This window comes from Dasypus novemcinctus, chromosome 28, assembly GCF_030445035.2.
Source record: "Dasypus novemcinctus isolate mDasNov1 chromosome 28, mDasNov1.1.hap2, whole genome shotgun sequence".
NCBI lineage: Eukaryota > Metazoa > Chordata > Mammalia > Cingulata > Dasypodidae > Dasypus > Dasypus novemcinctus.
Genome location: NC_080700.1, coordinates 10,580,832 through 10,590,963, shown reverse-complemented (window position 1 = coordinate 10,590,963; position 10,132 = coordinate 10,580,832).

Below are 10,132 nucleotides of genomic sequence, written 5' to 3'. Positions count from 1 at the left end.
CAACATGGAATAACTAGCACGTATGCAATTTCTCAGATTACAATTTCTCAGATACATCTTTGATTCTAAACTGCTGAAAAGAGGCGTTCCAAAATAGTAATTTCATCAGCCTTGGTTGTTTGCTAATAGTACCATATAGTCAACTTTCCTCACATTTCCAAAATGGTTGTTATTAAACCCTATGGAAGCCTTGATAAAAAACTTGAAATCAGTGCTCTCTAAATGGTATTAGGAACCACACATCTCTGGTCTTCTATTATTGCAGCATATAATGTTTGAGAAAGTACAACTAGTATCTAACATCAAATGAGGAAGCTTCTTCCTCAAGGTACTCAAATAAAGGGTCTCCCTAACATAATATATGCAAACACTGATTAAAAATAGGAATAGGGGAATCTATTCCAAATTTCATCTTGTTTGAGAATTTTTGACTGAAAATAGTTCATAAGTGAAACTACAGTTAATATAAAAGTTCTTATAGGCAGGGACAAGCTGCTGATGGTTTCCACACCTATTTTGTACCCGATATTAGAGAAAGAGTAGGAAATGTATGATCAAACATACAGCACTTTTTAAAAATTGATTTTCAATAGGCCATGTTTTAAAAAACAAATAATAATTTCTCTTCAAGACACCAGTCAAATAAAATATACTGGTTTTAAACAGTATATAGAAAAATAATCATACATGGATTTTCAGAGAGAAAACTGATTTCTGACTGAAAGCTCTTGCTTGAGGTATGATGATTCCTCTCCACTGAAGCAATACATTTTACTAACTTAGGAGTAATAAATAAGATGCAGGCAATCCCAATAAAACAAGGATAGCACATCTGATTGATTATCAATCTTAAATCACTTATATTCAATTTAATGTTTTAACAGCTCTACTACCTCTTTTTCCTCAAATTAAGCAAAAGAGAGAATTTTCAAAAATAAAATAGATAATGGTATTATTCTATTAGTATATGTTTAAAGAAGTATAAATTAACTTATTTTAATGCTCATAAGTTAGAAAAATAAAGTCATTTTCATGATATCAAGCATTAGAACTTGGATGATGCAGATTCAAGTTTTGTCTTATAATATTTTAAGAATCAATCTGTTTCAGCTTTATGTTTGTTTTAGTTGAAAAATATTGGGTAAAAAGCTTGCAATTTGGACATTTTTTTTGCTTGAAAGTATCTAGTCATCCTTCATCCAGTAACTGTAAGATGTGCCTCCTCTGGCCACTACTTACCGAATTTTCAGTTCATGCATTTGGGGATGTTAGTGACTCCACCTCTGACATGTTATTCAGATTTGGACAATCACAGCTCCTTACTTTTCCTGGCTATAGTACTCCTTTCAAAACAGAGTATCTGACTCAGTTAAGATCCTTTAGAGTCAAACCCTGCACATTTTCTGCTCTAGAGGGTAACCAATCATGGGAAGAGATAAATCAAGTGGAGAATAATTGAGGTACCCCATCTGAGAGCCTGCACTAAGGCCGTAGACATGTAACTGAAGCTCTATTGGTCCTCCAAGCCTAGCCCATTCACCTAGCCAAGCTCACATAGAGCAGAGCCAAACTACCTGAATTTCTGACAAACAGAATCATGAGTAATAAAATGGTTGTCAGCTCCAAAGAAGGGCCCTTCTTTGGAGGTGGTGTTTCTGCGTGATGAAACTGGACCCAGAGGGGATCTCTTTTCATAAGACTATCATGCTACTTTACTGGAATTGTAGTTGGTATTGGGGTTTAAGATATATTTAGGGGATTGAATCTTTTTACTGACAATATGATAGCCAGGCCCTGAGCCTCAACAGACTCCAGCTCCTACAATCTGATTTATTGGACTCACCTCACTCAGCTAAGATGGAGTTGAAGAAGGACAACCACCACACCATGGAGCCTAGAGTGCCTACAACTGAAAGCAGGAGGATTGCATCCAGTAACCATGTGGAATCTGAGCCTCCTCTTGACATAGAGGTGCAACGGACATAACCAATCCAAAGTCCACAGAGAAAAGGTGGCATTGGAGTGGGAAAAGTGGACATGGTGGCTGATGGGTATGGGGAATGGCAGGAAGAGATGAGATGTGGAGGCGCCTTTGGGACTTGGAGTTGCCCTGGATGGCGCTTCAGGGGCAATCACCAGACATTGTTAATCCTCCCAGGGCTCACTGGATGGAATGGGGGAGAGTGTGGGCCATGATGTGGACCAATGACCATGAGGTGCAGAGATACCCAGAGATGTACTTACCAAATACAATGGATGTATCATGATGATGGGAATGAGTGTTGCTGGGGGGGGGAGTGGTGGGGTGGGGGTGGTGGGTTGAATGGGACCTCATATTTTTTTAATGTAATATTTTTACAAAATCAATAAAAAAATTTTTAAAAAAAATGGTTGTCAGATGCCACCAACCTTTTAGGTCGTTTGTTATCCAGCAATAGATAAAAGATACATTGTCTATTTGCTAGAGAAGCCAAAGTAGTCTCACTGATGAAGTGACATCTGGGCAGAAACCTTAATAATATGGAGAAGCAAACCATGCTAAGACTAAGCATTCCAGGCAGACAGCTATAAAGCTTAAATGACAATGTATTCCAGAAACGCCCAAAAATTTACTAAAGCTGGAGGGATTTAGATGAGGACTAGAAGGAGTCGAAGTCAGTGAATAAGAACCAGAATTTAGTCCAGAGAAGGGAACTTGGATTTTGTTTTAAGTATGAGTCTGGGTCAAGCACACTACTCCATAACTTTCATGTTTCATGAACCCATACATTCTTTTTCACTCTCTCTAGGTTTGTTGAATTTAAAGCTGAAAGAGTCCTAATTAATACCATCAATTTACCCTGATGATGTGTTGCAGTGTTTTCATTTGCCAAAAGGCTGCCAACACAAAGTACCAGAAACATGTTGTCTTTTATAAAGGGTATTTTTTTGGGGGGTAAAACCATAGTTTCAAGGCTGTGAAAAATCCAACTCAGGCCACCATATGAGGTGTTTTCTCGCTCACGTCAGCTGCTGTGTGTTGAAGCAAGATGGCAGGTGATCTCTGCCTAGTCTCTGCCTTCCCCTCTGGGCTTCCAGAGCTCAGCTAAGGGCAACCAGGCATAGGGCTTATCTCTTACTGGGACTCCCTCTCAGGCTTGGCTCCCCAGCTTTCTTCCCAATTTGAGATGCAAGTTATCAGCAAATGACTTATCTCTCTGGGGGCCTCAGATGCTTGAGCCTCCCCTTACTGTCACATAGCAGGATTGAAAATGGCAGCTGTCTCTTTTCCTGAATGTCTCCATTTTTCAACAGACCCAGCAAGAGGGTGGAGACTCAACATGAGTCTCACCTCACTGAGGTAGTCCAATTTTAAAAAGGTCTCACACCTTTTTACAGGTGTGGACCAGTTCACAAACATAATCTTTTCTCTTTTGGGGATTCATAAATTAATTTCAAACTGCAACAAAAAACAAAAAAGAAAAAATCTCTTTTGGGAATTTATAAATTAATTTCAAACTGCAACAACAAATGAAAGTATTTTTATACCTTCCCTTGAATTCTTAGGATAGTATTCCATTAAATATAAAAGACCAGACAAACTTTATCCTAATATATAAGTTCTGCACAAAAAATGGGTTCCCCCACCAAGAATAGCATACTGAAGGGTCTCTAGCATGTTCAAATTTGGTTGATTAACATATATAGGTATTTTAGAACTTATTTAAATTACAGTTCTAAAACATATTTTTAAAACATTTATTCAAGGAGAAAAGTAAATTATGGAATGCCTGAAGCACCATTCCATGAAACCATGATTGAAAATCACGATTTTAATTTCAAAGGCAGATGTTACTCCATTTTCTTTTTAATGTTTCAATGTCACAGAATGATGAAAAATTGAGTTGAAGAAAGACCAACAGGTGGAAGAAATCAACTTATATTTTATATATTGCATACCCAAAGTACCAGTCTACTTAAAACATTTGAGACTATTGGAAAAATCATTTTGAGAGTCCCAAATACTTCAGATGCCAACCTCCATCTCCACACATAAGAAATTCTAATTTTCATCTTGCTTTCACTGGAACCAGCCTAATTCCATTTTCAATGTGAATTGCAATTTAAATTGCTGCCCTACATGCCTGAAGGTGACTTAGAAGGGAATAAAAGAGGGAATAATTGTAATATCGATAAGCTTGGTAACATCTGTCAAACAAACAAAAAGAAAATCCTGTAAATGTGATGGACTCCTTTTTGTGATACATCCAGTTGAAAAGCTGAATCAAAAATAATTGTGATGACACAGAGATTTAACATAACACTGAAAAGCATTGTGATACGATTTTGCCTATTTAAAAGTACATGAAATTGCAATTTCCATTTCTGACTACAAATGCAAATAATAGGTCTATATTCTTGGTATATGGAATGTTTACTCATTATTTACTTTTGTACGTTTCTAATTCTCATATATCCAAGAATTTTGTGTTGGTAAGAATGCCTTCTGTTATGTACTTACTGGGTGCAATGGATGTCTCACGATGATGGGAGAGAGTGTTGCTGTGGGGGGAGTGGGGGGTGGGGGCAGTGGGGTTGATTGGGACCTCGTATTTTTTTAATGTAATTTGTAAAAATAAATAATTTTAATAAAAAAAATAATTAAAATAAAATTATCTCAAAATGAAAAAAAAAAGAAAAGCAAATCAAATTTGATTTAGCAAAATTAAAAGAATTACTTGTTAAAGTATTTAACTAAAGATTCTAAGATTTCATTCATGAATGGAGCTGGGTCCTTAAATGTGTCTCTCTCCATCTCAGATCTACTTTCCTATGCACTGGCTTCATTCTTAAAAAGATTCTCTTCATGACGTAACCCTTCCAGTTCATGAGTTATATTCTTTCCAGTTTGAATCCAGTAAAAAAGTAAATGTCTTTCTAACCCTCCAGCAAAATTCCTAGGATTACTTTGGATGGGTCCTCTGCTTGATCCTTAAGTAATCACTGCAACTAGGAGGATACAATGCACTGATTTGTCAGGTCTAATACACTACTGAGCCCTTTAGCCTTGAGTAAACTCAACTCCCGCAATGGTGGAAATTTAGATTATTTGTTTTATATTCATTACAGACATAGATGCAAGGAATATTCTCACTTATGTCTTTGCATTATTTACTGATTAGTTTAATAGAATAAATTCTGATATTCCTATGTCAAAGCTTATACATATTTTAAGCTTTTAAAAAATGTACAAAATTGCATTCCAGAAAAGTGGTACTAATTCATACTTCAATGAGTAGTGAATGAATTTTCCTTTATATAGTCTCATCAGATCTAGTTATTATTATCATATTTTGCTGATCTTTGCCATTTTGAAAAACAAACTATTTCATGTTTATATATCTTTGATTACCAATGAAGCTAAACATAATTTTATGTTCCTTCACCATTTGCATCTGCCTTCTTAATTGCTTATTTTTATATTTCCCATTATATACTGGATTATTGGTTACTTTTATAACTTATTTATAAGAACCCAATGTATGTATTCACTTAGTTGTTTAAAATATATAATTGAGCTTTATGATAGGAATAATGGCATAGGAATTCAGAATACAAAAGCTAACAAGCACGTGAAAATCCTAGTCTAATATATATTTTTGCAACAATATAAATATTTTGAAATGTCCATCCCAAAGCAAGTTGAAAGAATTGTATAACACCACCAGCATAATGTTCACCTAGTTTCATAAATTGTTATACTTTGCCATTCTCTCTCTTTACATACACATGCACACACACATGAAGGCATATAAGAATGTACAGACATTTTTGTTGAACCATTTGAAAGCAAGGTGCAGATATTGATACTTTCCCCCTAAATACTTCAACAAATATCACTAACAAAACTGCAGCACAATAGTCATATCAAGAAATTTAACTTGGATGATATTATCTAGAAAGAGTCTATATTCAAACTTTTCCAGTTGTCCTCAAATTATTCTTTATCGTTTTTTAAAAAATCAAAGATTCAATTAGAGTCATGAATTACATTTAGTTGTACAAATGTAATTTAATTGTCATGACTCTTTATTCTCCTTTAGATTAGAATTTTTCTTTTTCTTTCATGAAATAGATATGTTTGTAGCAGTGGGGCCAATTTTCTTGTAGAATGTTTCACAATAGGGGCTGGTGTGATTCCAGATTAATGTGTTCTTCATGCATAGATTACGATTAAACATTTTAGGTAAAAATACCATATAGGTGATGTTGTGTAGTTGCCATTATATCATTTCAAGTGGCATATGATGTTCATTTGTTCCATTATTGGTGATGCCCAGTTTGATCTTTTAGTTCAGGTGGTGCGCAACAGATCTCTCTATGATTAAAGTGCCTTTTTAAGATTAAAAGTCTTTAAAAGTAATCTGGGAGAATTCAACCAATACTGGTTGAATATTTTTTCCCCAGCAACTTTGTACTCTATGGTTTGAGAATCTATCTATACTACCTACCTACTATCAATGATTATATGGACAGTTTAAAAAGGTTGATTTTCTAATTTTATCATTACTTTTACACTTAGTAGCTAGAATTCTTCTATAAAGAAAAATTTCCCATCCCTCTCATTTGAGTATTAGTATGCTTCCAAAGATTCATTTTTATCCATTGTATCATAGTCCATATTAACTATTATTATGGTGATGCTCAATGCCAATGGTAGTGCCAGAAAAGCCAGCTACTATGTCTTTCAAAATGTCCTGTTTGTCTTTGAAAACTTTCTTGATTTCCTCAACAAGATGTCCCAGGTTCAACTTATACTTTCCATATCCTTGTCCTAAAACCATCAATTTCTCCAAGAAGCCTTGGTTACTTTTAGTAAAGAATAATGTTCAGAAACCAAGAACTTGGTGCTCAGTAATGTCATTCATTCTACTTCCTTTTAGCAGCCAAAGAAGAAAATATATTTCAATAATCAATTTATCCTACAAAAAACCCTAATATCACAGGCTTCAAGATTATACCCAATTCCATATTTTCCTCCTTTCTCCCCCAGTGAGAACTATAGTTCCTATCATAAATGTATATACTTAAATGTTCTATAACATTCCAAAAAATCAGACTCAATGTACAAACATTATACCATACACAAAAAAACGTGCTCTGTAAATTTTTTTAGTTTTTCAATTCTTATTACTCTTACAATATATTCACTGTGGGTGAAGAGTCTGAAAGCTGCTTAACTAAATTACTTTTTTTCTGGGTAGTTATTTTAAATGCATTTAGGTTCTTTTATCTATTTGTACTCAATTGAGTGACTTTTCACCCTTTCTAATTCAATCATATTTTGAATATGTAAAACATTGACACAGTACAAAATCAAAGCTTTGTAAGAAGTATTTTCAGAGAAGTCTTACCTACATCCATATCCTTTCCACTTATTCCTATACACCTTCTATAAATAATAGGAGTATTCTCCCAATTCCTCCCTTCCATCCTTTGGGCCATTGTTGTCATACATTTTACATTTATGTATGCTGTAGATACAAAATACTAGTTTGTTTTTGCTACTGTTACTATTCTGTTTTGCTATAGGGAGTTTATTATCTTTCAGAGCAATTAAAAATAAGAAAAATAAATTCTCTATTTATCATATTTTATTCTTTTATATTGATAATTTTTTTACAATAGCTTCTAGCATCTAAAGAGGTCTCTATCCATACATCACCAAGACAACAGATTAATAGAAAATCTAGACGAACAATTGGATCATGTAATATACATATACTCAAGTGAATAATACTTGTAACTGGGGTTGTGCAATAGTATTATGGATGTTAAAGGCAGTCCTTGGCTTGCTACCTCCTGCAGAGCAGATGTGCCTTTGCACATGGCAAAACTTTCTTTTCCCTTCAATAATGTCTGCTTGTTCAGGCTCAGGATTTACTGGTATCCTGGAAAGTTATTTGCCCTTCTGTGATGAGAATTCAGTCTCTTCCCCACAGTGAAACTAAGAATTTCCATCCCCTTATTTGCCTTCTTCATATTGGTGAATCATATTGGATCTCAGCTACATGTGACAGAAAGTTCAATTCACATGACTTTATGCCAAGAGGGAATTTATGGGCTTTTGTTAATGGGAAGATCAGAATGGTAAGAGCTCACTGGGTATAGCTTAATGTTATAAAGAATTATCTCCACCTAGTTATTCTCTTTTCTGCTTGCTAGCTTTGTTCTTACACAGCTCTTCTCCTTGTGTTTCTTTGATGACTGCATTATAGTGCTGCTTTCCTGGAATTTCCAATGGGGTCTTGTTGCATCAGTGATCCTGAATAAGTCATGGGCCCACCTCTGATCCAATCACTGTTGCCTGCACTATGCAAGATGATGTTTGACCCCTCTTGAGGAAGGAATGGAGTCAACTCCACTGGAAACACTTTGAACTAGGTTGTATTGGGTAGCTAAGAGGAGAATTGGGATACAATTAATAGAAGATAGAAGAATGGATACCAAGCATCCAAATCAATGTACATCATCTACCCTGGAAAACTAGAACAAATTGTGGCCATTTGCCTCAGCAGATTTTGGATGAACAACTTAAAAATAAATTTTAATAGTTTGTAATAATTTATTCTTTTTTTTTCCTCCAGATCATATTAAATGATTATTTTGTCAGAATTTTGGTATTTATTCAGTACTTAATTTAGTTTGGATTTATATTTACCACCTTTAGTCATGATTTCTACTCATGATATCACAATTAATTAAGATACCAAAGAGATTTTCATACTACATACAAACTGAAGAGTATAATTACAGGTGAAATGTGTAGAATAGGAACCAAGAAGGGGGTGGGGGGAGAATTCTGATCTCATGTAAATGATCCCTGAATATGACTGAAATTAAAAAATAAATTTTAAAAGTGATTTGTGATTTATTGTTCCCATTGTTTTTAATTAAATATGCATATACATGTACACACAAATACATATACATTCCTGCATTTTACCCTTTAAGTATGCACTTGAGCATTATGTAAAGATAATTTCTAAATATTGAATTGCTACAACCTTCCTTTATACTCTTAGTATTTTGAATCCAAAGTAATAACTAAATATGTATCACTCTACATTTATGTAATTGTATTAGAAAAATGATAGGATTGGTAAATTTAAAAATACATTTGACAGGCCATGAAATCCATAAGAAATAAATATGATATAAATGCTGTATGTGCAGCCAAAGACTAAGGATATAGTACAAAAATCAATTAGAATTCTGCTGGAAGTCGTGAGGAAAAATAAACTAAATAAAAAGTCTTCTTATATTTAACATCACTGGCCTGGTTGTAAGTTACAGAAGTGATAGAGCACAATATAATGTAGCTGAAGAAAGCACATCTGAAAAAGGAAGTCTTTAGTAGGGATCATTAGTGTTAAATAAATATTCAACATTCACTTTCCACTTATATTGAAATGCTGACAGGCTGAATCCCAAAGGCCCAGAGACCAAACTCACAGAAGTGTGATACTGAATTAACAAAATATGTAGAGCTCAGTAAAGAGCTTCAGTTCTCAGATCCTGGGGTCAGATGAAAAGAGAGAAATATGCTTAGAGGTCTTCAAGTATTGTTTCTTTTCCTATCCCATCTCCAAGAGAAAAAAGTGAAAATCACTTTGCATCCTCAGTAAGCCAATTGGCTACTGAACTTGCTGAGCTCCTTACGGAAATGCACTGCCAGTTCCAAATGTGTTTTAATGTTAGAGGTCACACAGTATACTCTTATCTCCACCAAGATCTCAGGATCTCCCCAGTTCTCTGGATAATTCTCATTAAGGAGACATCTAGTTGACCAAAAGGAGAGAAAAGGAAAAGATAGTGTTAACTCTTGCGGGAAGTCTCCTCTAAATAACAAGAACTCCTTCCCAGTATGGAGGGGTCAAGTGGCAAGAGTGTGAAATTTGGACTCAGAACCTTTACACCCACCAATTGCTGACTGTAGACTTTGTCAACTTGCTGAACTTCTTTGAGCTTGAGTGTGATCACCCGTAAATGGAGTAATTATTACAATTTCACAGGTTTGCTTGGAGCAAACAATCTAAACTTTGGGGAGAATTCTTGTTTGACCTGAAACTGGGTGGACAAAAAATCTACA